Source organism: Thermobia domestica, chromosome 12 (genome assembly GCF_964235325.1).
Source record: "Thermobia domestica chromosome 12, izTheDome1.hap1.1, whole genome shotgun sequence".
In the NCBI taxonomy this organism is placed as follows: Eukaryota; Metazoa; Arthropoda; class Insecta; order Zygentoma; family Lepismatidae; genus Thermobia; species Thermobia domestica.
The window spans coordinates 89,726,788-89,739,193 of NC_137465.1; the positions used below are offsets into that span (position 1 = coordinate 89,726,788).

Genomic DNA, 12,406 nt, shown 5'->3' on the forward strand with positions numbered 1-12,406 from the left:
TAGCGCTTCATTAGTTCCTTCTTTAGTCTAATGTGAGCCTGCTAGTTAGGAGTGATAGTTTTTCTTGTTGATTGCTTTTCCGCTACAGCAATTCTTGACCTAATCGTTTTAGCGCCATAAGCGTCTCTCATCAAAATACTTCCAGATACTTTAAATGATCGACCTCTTCAAGTTATTTTTGTTCTACCTTGAGCCTTAATTCCATGCGATATTCTCATGATTTTCGACTTTTCCATGATTCCCTCTCCATTTTGTTTGGCAATCTCCACACTATTGATTTGTCCTTTATTCAGCTGCAACTTCACTCTTTGTCCTGTGTACAGATTGCAAATAGGTAGAGATTCCTCCAGTTTAATCTCATTTCGTTAAGTATTTCCGGAAGTTTGATCCAATTGACCTGGTCGAAAGCTTTATCCAGTCAATGAAGCACAAACACAACCCTCCCTTTACGTCAAGAGCTCGTTCTGATATAGAGTAATTCTCATTAACTCAATACTATCTTAGGTACCTCTTTCTTTCTGAACTCAAAATTGACCTTCCTCCAATATTTCTTCTCTCTTACTTTTCAACTACTTATTCAATATGCGCACAATAGTTTTTCCAGAGTGGGAAATACGACTAATGGCTATGTGATCACTGCTCTTCTTCGCATGGCTTTTCTAAGGTAATGCAATCATTGTAACATCTAGAAAATCCTGTGGTCATTCTTCATTCAGGCTGATCTTGTTAATCAGAGCTTTCATTATGTTGTCAGTACTTTCATCGCATTGTGTAATAATTTCTTGAGCAAGTCCCTTTTTTTTTTTTTTTTGTATTCAGTGTCTTTCCTCTTTCTCTTGTCTTCGATGCCTTACACTGCTTCAAATTTCAGTATATTGGTCCTTTGTCTTCTTCATTTAGTTCTTCTTTTACTTCAGTTATGATATCTCCTGGGCGGTTCTTCAGGCATGGCCTTTATGAATTCCTCTAAAATCCTAAGGATTAATTGAGGGTCAGTGACTACGTGACCTTGTTGATTTTGATTTCAAAAATGCGGATGTTTTTGTTAATTCTTTCACTTAATTCCCATGCTTTCTGATACATCAGATAATATCTGCTACGGCGTTGAAGTTCCACAATTTCTTCACATCTTGTCTCTATGTACTTCTATCTGGTTCTGTCAAATTCTCTTCTCAACTCGTTATTGACCCTTCTGCGTTCCTCCATGTTCTTAAGCATCTCTTCAGTTGCTCATGATTTTCTTTGCTCATACCATCTTACCAATGTCCTTATTAAGTGTATTTAGTAGAATCTGCTTAACTCTTTCCCAGTTTTCTTCAACGCTGCCTACTTCATCGTCTATTGCACACATTTTTTCTATCTCTTCTTGTACATTACTGTCCACACTTCTTGGTTGTTCTAAATTACATTTTGAAGTTTTCCTCCCATTTTTCGTGATTGACGTTATCAGGTTTGCAACTCCGCCAATAAGAAGATTGTGTTCTGAATCAGTGTCTACTTCTGGTAATGTCTCAACGTCATAAGCACTATTTGTTAAATGTTGTTAGACAAGAATATAGTTGATTTGGTAGTGTATTTTATCTCCTAGACTTTTCCACTTGTACAGCTTGTTTTTTCTCTTCTTGAAACACGTGTTCGTTACTATCAAATGATGATGCCTACAGAAGTCAATCTACATCTGGATCCCTGCGTTTCTTCTGCCTAGTTAAATGATCCCACTATTTTATTCTCAGATCTCTCTCTGACCATGCTGTTGAAGACTCCCATTACTATAACGTTACTCTGACCTCTTCCCTCATGATGCGATATGTCACTGATCTCAGTATTAGGGTGGGTCGAAAAAAAACATTTCTTTCAAATCGAATTCTAATAGTGCGGAAAAGTTGGACCATCTATCGAAATGTGTAAGTGTATTTTTTTTTTTTTTTGAAATCGCGTAATATCTTCAGTTCGCGCATCCAGATTAAAGTTTTACCAAATTATCAAAAATCGTACTTTTTTGGAACACCCTGTATAGAAGACAGGTTGATTCTGATAGTTGTAATAGAGCGCTAATTCTCAAGTAGGCATATAACAATACACAGAAGAAAAGAAAATCAACATCGGATAATATCTTCTGTTCTTGCTCTAAGGTCAAAATCTCGTGAAATTGTATAAAATCGTACTTTTTTGGAACACCCTGTATAAAATAGTTTATGTTGTTATAGTTTTAATATGGCGGTTATATTGTTCCCAACCATGCGGGAATATTCAGGAAAAGAAAATAGAAATTGGATAGTATCTTCAGTTCGTGTATTGGATCTTAAAAATCGAAAATTTTACGAAAGGAATCATTTTCTTTGTTTCCGATCTGATCGTGCAGATCTTCGCTAATTTCTGATCTTAGAAATGACCCAGAACTCACCATGAGAAGGTGGCTGCACTTCAGCCACACCCTTTCCAACCACCCTACCATTGTAGAAGTTTCAAGTTTATTTCTTTTGTATTTCGGGTATAACTTTAAAATCAGATTTCTTACTAAAATCTGTCATTATAGAGCGTGACAAAGGTGTGGTCCGAATAAAACATCTCTGTTTAGGGAGCCACACACTTTTGTAGCAGCCTCTGTTAGAAGTTTAACACATCTTTCTACGGACTGCGTATGACATGAAAATTTTAGGTAGTCAAACTCTGGTAGTTCTTTTGTCTTTAGCAATGACAAAGTACTCGCTGTTGTTACATGGGCCATTAGTGGTGGTGATGAAAGTTGACCGATCTATAAATTCAGGTGGTAAAAAATTTCTTACACTTTTGCCTGGTTGTGGATGATTCCTCGATTTTAACAATCTTCTGAAAGCTAATTCTCTTATGTGTTTCCGTTCATCCATCGACATGGTCAAAATAAGGTTTTCAGGGTGCGGGAAAAAAACGTTTCGCTGCATTACAGGATCGATAATTTCTAGTAAACCTTCCGGTAGATATCGTGATGTCTGAATCAATTTAAACACATGTTTTGCACCATCTTTTACAGAGGAATTTTGTTTAATAGCAAATCAAGCTGGTGCATATGTTTTTACAATGTATGTCGCCAATGTCTTCAGCTCAAATGAAGGATCTTCTGTCAAAATATATAACCTTAAAATACGATACGCTATAGTAAGCCACCTTGAATGACTTATTGGGCCTGGATCCTTTACTGCAAGATCACTTGGACACTCGCCACTGTTTATAGCTCTAGCAATATCAAGAAGATATTTTTTTTCTTTGCTCAGGTCATTTGCTTTTACGGAGCTATCTTCGGTCTGAATATTCTCATAACCAACAACAGGAAGCTGCTCACAGTGCTTCAATTGTTTGAAGATAGTTCCAGAAAATGATTTGGGCCTGAAGTGTCACCATCTAGGCACTCGAAAAGATGTCTGAAAGTTAACTCATTAAAATTTAATAAACAAATGAAACACTAGAGTGGTCTTCCAAGTTTGACCTCAATATTATGAATAATCCCACTTTTCCATCCAGTATTAACCACTGTCCCATCACAGCCGATAACAACAAGATCATTTATGTCCACGTCTTTGTCACTTAAATAAGAAAGCACACTCTCAGATATATTCTTTGCAAATCCAGTTCTAGGCGTTATATGGCCAATGAACTGAATTCTAAAGAAAAAAATATACATTTTACAAATGGGGATATGAAACACTGTGGAATTTCTATTTTTCGTGAAGAATGTAAACGATTTCTTTTTTGTGTGCCTGTTGCTACATGCTTGAAGAAAATCACAACCCTATTAGGGCTATAACAACATAAACTATTTTATACAGGGTGTTCCAAAAAGTACGATTTTATACAATTTCACGAGATTTTGACCTTAGAGCAAGAACAGAAGATATTATCCGATGTTGATTTTCTTTTCTTCTGTGTATTGTTACATGCTTACTTGAGAATTAGCGCTCTATTACAACTATCAGAAGCAATCTGTCTTCTATACAGGGTGTTCCAAAAAAGTACGATTTTTGACAATTTGGTAAAACTTTAACCTGGATGCGCGAACTGAAGATATTACGCGATTTCAAAAAACAATTACACTTACACGTTTCGATAGATGGTCCAACTTTTCCGCACTATTAGACTTCGATTTGAAAGAAATCGTTTTTTCGACCCACCCTACTCAGTATATATCACTTCCACTTTATTGTCATCATGGTAAATTGTTGGCATATACACATGCATTATAATAATATTCCCTGGTTTTGCATTTAGTTTTACAAACATCATGAAGTCACTTCAGCATTCCACCTTGGTAACATTTCTGGCTATTCAGTTTCTCATTGCTATTGTCATGGTACAGAATGAAATATTGATATTTGCTGAGGGTGCAAAACGTACTCTACCTTATGGCAAGTTAAAACTTAAATTTCTTTACTGTGGCAAATTTTGAATTTTGAATTTTCAAATCCTGTTTTCTCGGTTTGAGTGATGGTACAAAATTTTTGAAAGAAGGTGGAAAACGATGCAAAACCAGGAGATGATGGTGATACGGTTAAATCTTCAACATGATTTGGTGGTACTTGGAAAACCATTTTGAATTTTGAATTTCTCAGTAATGAGGGTACAAAACGGTGCAAAACGAATAGATATAAAACAACGAATTTAGAGACGGTGGCCTTCCAAGTTTATGTAGCTACTTATAAGTGTGTAATTACATCATTAAATAACTCGCAGTGTCTATTGAAACTTGTCAAGGAGCATCAAGAAATTATGACATAAGGTGGACGAAATAATGATTTTAACCCTTAGAATCCCGGAAAATAATACTGATGAACTGTCAAACATAGTCTTGGGGTCCATTGGACCCCACTGGGAGTCATAAGGTTAACTAAACTAAGACAGCAGCTACCTACGACTATGTTGTTGAAACGAGATAAAAATGAAACACTAGCTGGAAGTTCAACAGTTTGGCATAATTTTTCGGTACTAAAAATGAGGGAAAATCAATTTGCGAATTGATTTCATAATTATGGCCATACTGAATTTGATGTAGTATGCAATTACTTCTTCGATCTGTATACAGTGACACGTGTATATCACGTGACGGCCTGATTTATACGGCGTGATATTTTTCGATAGAATATTGTACCCAGAAGTTATACTAGAGTAGAGAGATTAGGGTGAAAACGGAATATAATCTTGTTAATTGAGTGCAGAAAGACACTTCTTGCTGCCTACTACTGATTTTAGTGTAAAACGATCTAACGTTAATGATTTTCTGCCACAGGAAACAGCTATGTATTACGATTCTATGGAAATCAACGTTGAATTGGACTTCTCAGTTTTAGTGTGTTGCATACTTGGAAGGAGCAAAAATAATTAAAATTTAACGCTTCTGGGAGGTTTTGTCAATTATTTCAATATCAATCAAACTATTTGAATACTAATACAGTAATCAAACGATGTTATAAATTAGCTGATTGTTTTAAATTCTTTTCTGTGTCGTTATTCATATCAAGCCCGATACGAATATTAAACTCACAAGTCAAGAGTAGTCAGAGAATTTAGATTCTTATCCATGTGTACTAGCAACGAAGTCATGTGAGTTAATTACTTCTCTCACATTGTATGTAGTTATGTTATTTCTTTGTAATTGCAATAATTCTGAAATTGGATAGGTAATGTAGTTACACTATATTAAGGGCATTTATGATATTTAGGATGTATACCACATTTAGTGTATACTATATTTTATTGCTACAAAATAATATTGTTTATTGCGTACTTTAAACCCAATGAATCTTTAGAATTCTGTCCCAAGAATCCCTAGTATACAGAATGTTCGATACTCTAGTAAAGCTGACAGTTTCTTGGGGATTACAGGCCCGACCACAGTCTCTGTTCCTTGGAACTCCGCGGATGTGTGACACCTCTACACTCCCTTTCATTGCTTCCTCTTCAGTTTCCTGAAATTACGTTCCTGTCAAGAGGGCTAGAAATCTTTTTCTGGGTGCCCAAAATCTGAATAGGCGTCACTGATCAAAACAGGCAGATAATACCATTAATCGATTAGTGTTGCGTAACTTCATACAGCTGTACTGAATATACCTAATAAATATGACGTCATATGACGTCATATAAAGTTCTGCCCTGTGGCATTCATTCCTTTTAAAGGAAGCCTTTAAATTTCGTCTGTCAAAATGAAGTCCTATTGTTGTTGGTGCACGCCATTTTAGAATAGCGTAGCCAAGCATTCGATAAAACAAATTATAAGGGTCCATGTGGCCATGGCCGTATTCTAGGGGGTCCTACCATACATCTGTGTTCGTATGGAATTAGTTCTACTTCAGTCTAGTATGTGAATAATAATAATAATAATAATAATAATAATAATATTATTATTATTATTATTATTATTATTATTATTATTATTATTATTATTATTATTATTATTATTATTATTGATTCACGGGGCCCAGGCGGGAATTCCCGCCCAGGCCAGTCTGCCCCTAGCAGCGAGGACTTCATTTTGGCTGCGGTCCTTTGATTCGTCGCCAGGAATCCCGAAGGGACCAGTACGTACTACCGCCAGTCATGTGCATTCGGTTATTATTATATATTACTTTTTCCAGACAAATTGTTCCTAAGTAACCCCTGCCTCTACATCATGAAGTAAAAGATATTGAGATCAGTGCGTATAATTGTATGAATTTCGATGCCAACTGTCGCAGATCATTAGAAAGTAAATATGGGAGAACTATGAAATAAAGTAAATAGATGCGCGTAATTTTATTATAAAATTATATGACGAAGAAATTTCTTCTGATCCCAAACGGTTATCGTCGAATATACACGGTTACAGAAACACTCTGATTGGCCAAATTAAAAATACCTAAATTATTTAACCCTTTACATGCGACTTTTCCTTCATCACCTCCTTGGCGAAGTCGGAAGAACACCGGCCTTCGGATCGTAAAGTTGGTGCTTCGCGCCTGCGTCGAGGTACTTATTTTAAGTGTTTTTTTACACTCACTGTAATGTAAACAAATCACGTATATAGGTGATTTAACATATTTTTGGGGGAGTAATTATGTGGTTCATTGGCGTTTCGCCGCGTCTCTGCCGCTGATGGTATAATTTTCAAAACGGAAGTGGGGCCACAGCGGATAGTCGCTGCGGTGTATCTAATTTTTGCCGTGAGTTTGCTAGTTGTCCATGACTGGTCCACTGAGGCTTTGAGCGTGGGATATCTTGAGTTTCAGGTTGTTTTCATTATCAGTTTTCGTTTTCTATCTTTCACAAAAAATCCATATAAAACAACGTAATAAACAGAAAAATACATAAAAAGTACGTTTGAGTGTTCCGGCAACATATCACGTCTTCGACGGGCGATGGTTAGAGAGTTTTATTTCCAAAATATCGAGTAATCTGGATAAAACTTTGAATTCGACAATCTGCAATGTATATTACTGGCTCGTGAAAGTAAATAATTATAAAGAAATACTCGAAGATATATATTTAACATGTACTTTCACATAACATTAGCATCGATGTTCAAGCAGGACGTTAGACTTCCTCATATGTAAATGCTGCAACACTACTTCAATCACTCATTTTCAAGAATTTACTTTGAGAAATTAGATTTCAATTCTCTTGAATATTGTTTCTACATAACACTCCCTATTTTAGTATGACCGAAACAGGAAAATGAAATGAAATGAAATCTTTCAGATTTTGTCCCACGGTTATGCCGGTTAGGCTAAATGGGACGGTGGTTATGAGAAATGAATGAAATGTTGGAATGAAAAAAGTGTGAGGAAACGGGAAAACCCCGAGAAAACACACAAGTACGCCGAGCACGGATTTGTCCACCACAAAGTCCACACGGAGCTAGCTGAGATCGAACAGGGACCCCAAGCACCTGAGGTGAATGCTCTACCACTGAGCCACCGCGCCGCCCTGACCGAAACAAGAGTTTTACAACATTGAAACGGTAAAGGTGTGCAATTTGCTTAAGGCACTTGACACCAAGTTTACGTGTCCGTAAGTTACAGCGATGTCTTAGAGTAGTGAGATAAGCGTTAGTTTACCATTCCGATGGTCCTTGGTTCGATTCCCGTTGGCCATAAAAGTTTTTTTATTATTTGTAGTGTTGATATCTCCAATGAAAGATATCGTAGAAAATATTCAATTTCTCTCAGTCTTAGTATTGATAAAACTTTCTTCAGTGCAATTGCAATAGAACAGTGGCCTACAAGATGACGTCAGCTGTATTGACCATGATTCCTACTGTCTGGGGATGTAATGTGTCTAGCGAATGATTGATGAATACGTAAGGCATATCGTTAGTATAGCGCAAAGATACGACTGATGAGAAATAAAGGTTATTATTTCACAGAAATTGCTCATGTTTCTACTACTACTTCTTCTTCTTCTTCTTTTTCTTCTTCTACTGCTAGAAATATTAATGTTTTAAGCAATTCACCATTTCAGATACCTTCCGTATCAACAAAAAGACTTGAAATTGAATAATCATAAACTTCATATAATATAAAATATATAGCCAAGTCTAGACTTTCCAATAATAATAATAATAATAATAATAATAATAATAATAATAATAATAATAATAATAATAATAGAAAAATAACAATTAGAATAGCAATTACGTAAAAATACCTTCCAATTTAGAAAAATAATTGCCACGACGGGATTCGAACCCGTGTCTGTCATACGAGTTTCTTCACAATTTGCCAATCTACTACAAATTCCTCATGCAAAGATAAGAAAATAAACTAGTAGTTACGGAATATAAAAATAGAGCTTTCTTTATCTTTACGTGTTGATGCAATTCAAAGAATGCGAAAATAATGTCTGCTGGCTTTTCTTCTTTGGAAATTAGAAGTTATGGTGAGGAAGAATAGTAGTAATGTAAATCGGGACGAGTTAAAAACGATGAGGTAGCCTCGATTTGAAGCACGTTTCGTGATATTTTCCTCATTGACGATGGTCTACTGTATATAGCTTGTTTTTGAGTTAAAGAAGGAAATCTCGAGTAAGTCATTGTGACATTCATAAGGAAAGTCTGCTTATACGGGCATTAGTATTTTGTGTATTATCTTACATGCAACGATTTTAACTAGCTAATAGTTTAGATGAAAGATGAAGTGGCGCGGTAGGTAAATGGTTAGCGCACTGAACTCCTATTCGCTGACCCCGGTTCAAATCCCGGCCAGGTTCAAACTTTTTCAAATGTTTCAATTTCAATACATACTCAGTATGACAAGCAAAATCTTCTCTCCTCCAGAAAGAAAAAGGTGATGGAATGAGGAGAATTGGAGAATGTCTGTCAATGGAGGCAATCATTTACAAACTTATTTCCAGCAATTGTTCTACATTTGATATTTTCAGACTTACAAATATTTACTGATTCATGCGTGGTTAGTAATTATTATTTCTCTAAACATACAGTATATTTTATTTGCTATAATTGTAAAAGTTGAATTGCTGTGTCATGGCAAATATTAATATATCGGAAACTAATTTACAGTTGTCGGGAAACAGTGTGCATACCTGTCCTCCATGTTTAAAAACGTTTCCAACAAGAAAAGGATTAAATATTCACAACAGTCATAAACATGCTGAACTAGAAATTGATAGTGTTTGTGAAGGAGATGATTTTGCGACAGAACTGGGAAAGTTAAAATCTAATGTTTTCATTCTGAAAAGAATTCCCCAAGGAGTTCGATATGCTGTTGCGAAGAACTTAGCTTCTATCATCGCAGATTGTGTAAACCAAAATGACACCTCTGCCTGGAAAAATTATTAAGTTTCCCTTATACTCCATGTACCAACTGAGAGAAAGAATAAATCTCTCACAAACCTCGTGAAAGAAAACCTAAATTTGTCTTCTCTACCAACAAATCGCTTCAAAAATAAGAAAAAATCAGAGCTTTCCAAAAGAGTGGCAGCGAAAATTTCGGATTTTGACACAAAAGGTGCAATTCGATTGTTAAGTTCAGATGACACATTGGCCCCAGTGAACGAGGAGACCTATAAGCTCCTCACCAACAAACATCCCACGCCATCTAGGGAACTCTCGTTTCCAGATCCTCCTTTGGAAAGTTATTCTCTATTAACGGTGGATGCTAAGATGGTTTCGATGGCTATCTACAGTTTTCCCAGTGGTTCAGCTCCAGGCATTTTATGGCTTATCTCCACAACATCTAAATGATCTGTTATCCAAAACGGCAGGGGAAGCAGCTGAAATATTATTGGATAACCTAACGAGGTTAATTAATATTATTTTGTGTGGAAGAGTGCCTCAAGATATACGAAAATATTTCTTTGGAGCCACACTTTGTGCACTCCGTAAGAAAGAAGGCGGAATTTGTCCTATACATATAGGTTGCACCTTAAAAAAATTGGCTTCTAAGCTCGCATGCTCTAGTGTTTATCATAAATGCTCTTCCTATTTTCAGCCCAACCAATTAGGGTTCGCAACGGGTGTGAAGCAATTATTTATCTGGATGATGGTACTTGGGGTGGTTCCCCACAATCCGTCTTTCAGTATGTGAATATTTTATTAGCAGAGCCTAACGCATTGGTTTCGAAGTTAATCCTTCTAAATGTGAACTGTTTTTCTCATCTGGACAAGTGGACCCCACTATTGTATCACAATTTCAACAGCTTCTTCCTGGTCTTCGAACAGTTAATGCGAACGAGTTATTTCTTCTAGGTGCTCCACTCCATGAAACAGGTTACGAAATAGCTTTTAATGAGCACCTAAATCAGCTTAAAACTGCTATTGAACGGTTAAAAATTTTACCATCTCACTTGGCATATTTCCTTCTAAAAAATTGTATGGGTATAGCAAAGTTACAATATTTTCTTCGAATTACTCCAACATGGTATATGCCATCTCTACTTCTCCAAATGGATGAAAAGAGAGTTAGAGTCCATCGTAAATATATATATATGAATCAAATACAATGGACACAAGCTAGTCTTCCAATTCGTTTCGGAGGTTTGAACATCCGCAGAGTCTCCGACCTCAGTCTTCCAGCTTTTGTTTCCTTGTGTATGGGGTGAGACCACTCATCTCTAACATTCTTAACATTCCCGTTGATGGTGTGGTCATTCATCACTTGATAGAGGCAATTGACGTATGGAAGTTCTTATTTGGACAAGATATACCATCCACATTGAAAGTACAGAAAAGCTGGGACAAAATAATCTCAAAATCATTTATTGAACAAGAGTTATTTTTGGATAATGTATTTTATATAGCTCGCTTTAAGGCCTTACAAGAAAAAGAATCTGGCGTATGGTTGCAATCAATTTCATCGAGGAATATTGGAACTTTCATGGATAACAATTCTTTTCGTCTTTGTGTTGCTCTACGCCTTGCCATGAACATGTGTAAAAAAATTACATGGATTTGTCGGGGGCAAGTCAATGAAAAGTACTTGCATCCATTGAGGTGTCCCAAAAGCGCAGGCAGAGTGTCCCGCCACGTTTAATTAAATGATATCCTAAAGCGTGCTTTGGCCAGCATGGACGTGCCTTCAATTTTAGAACCATCAGGTTTATCAAGGGATGATGGGAAAAGACCAGATGGCATCACGTTAATCCCCTGGGAAAATGGGCAATGTCTAGTATGAGATGTGACTTGTGTTGATACTTTTGCAGCTTCTCATATCGTATCAACATCTAAGGAAGCTGGAAGTGCGGCAGAAAGAGCGTGCAGAGGAAAACATTTAAAATATAAATGCTTAAAAGAGGACCATTTTTTCATTCCCTTTGCTGTTGAAACAACGGGTGTTTTCAGCAAAGAGACAAAGAATCTAGTGAAACAAATTGGTTCACAGCTGGTTGCGAAGACAGAAGATCCGTAGAGCAAATAATTTTTAATACAGAGACTCAGTTTAGCAATTCAGCGGGGAAACGCAGCTTGTATTTTTAAATCATCCCCCTCTGCTCCTATTATGGAAGAAGTTCTTTTTATCTTAAATAGTTAATCCGTTCCACGTTAGCCACATCTACCATCAAGTACTGTTATATAAAGGTTCAATTATATCACATTGCACAGCACAGTGTTGCCTGGAATTTCGTATATTATGTAATGCATTGATTCTTTGTACATCATTTTGTATATTTCGGTTACCTCTGGAATTGTTACGAAATATAAATTTTTTATATTATTGTCTTAATTATTTTTTTGAGTAAGCTAGATTGTTATTTTTTATTTAAATTAGGATCGTAAAAATATTCATTCATATGTTCCATGGATCGATTGAATTAGTTTCAATATCCTTCAAGGTGATTGATAAACTGATGTTCACTAATACCCTAAATACTTACAAATTTATTTATAAATGTATTAATTTTATGTGTTGTTGCTGCTGTAGCTATTCCAATTCAAATAATGTCAGAA

The 12,406-nt window shown here is 36.0% G+C and overlaps 1 protein-coding gene across 1 annotated transcript in view; it reads left to right on the forward strand.

The window, feature by feature from the left end:
* LOC145666539 (phenoloxidase 1-like) overlaps window positions 1-12,406 on the forward strand; it is an 817,003-nt gene that overhangs the window by 425,017 nt on the left and 379,580 nt on the right. The window lies entirely within an intron of this gene.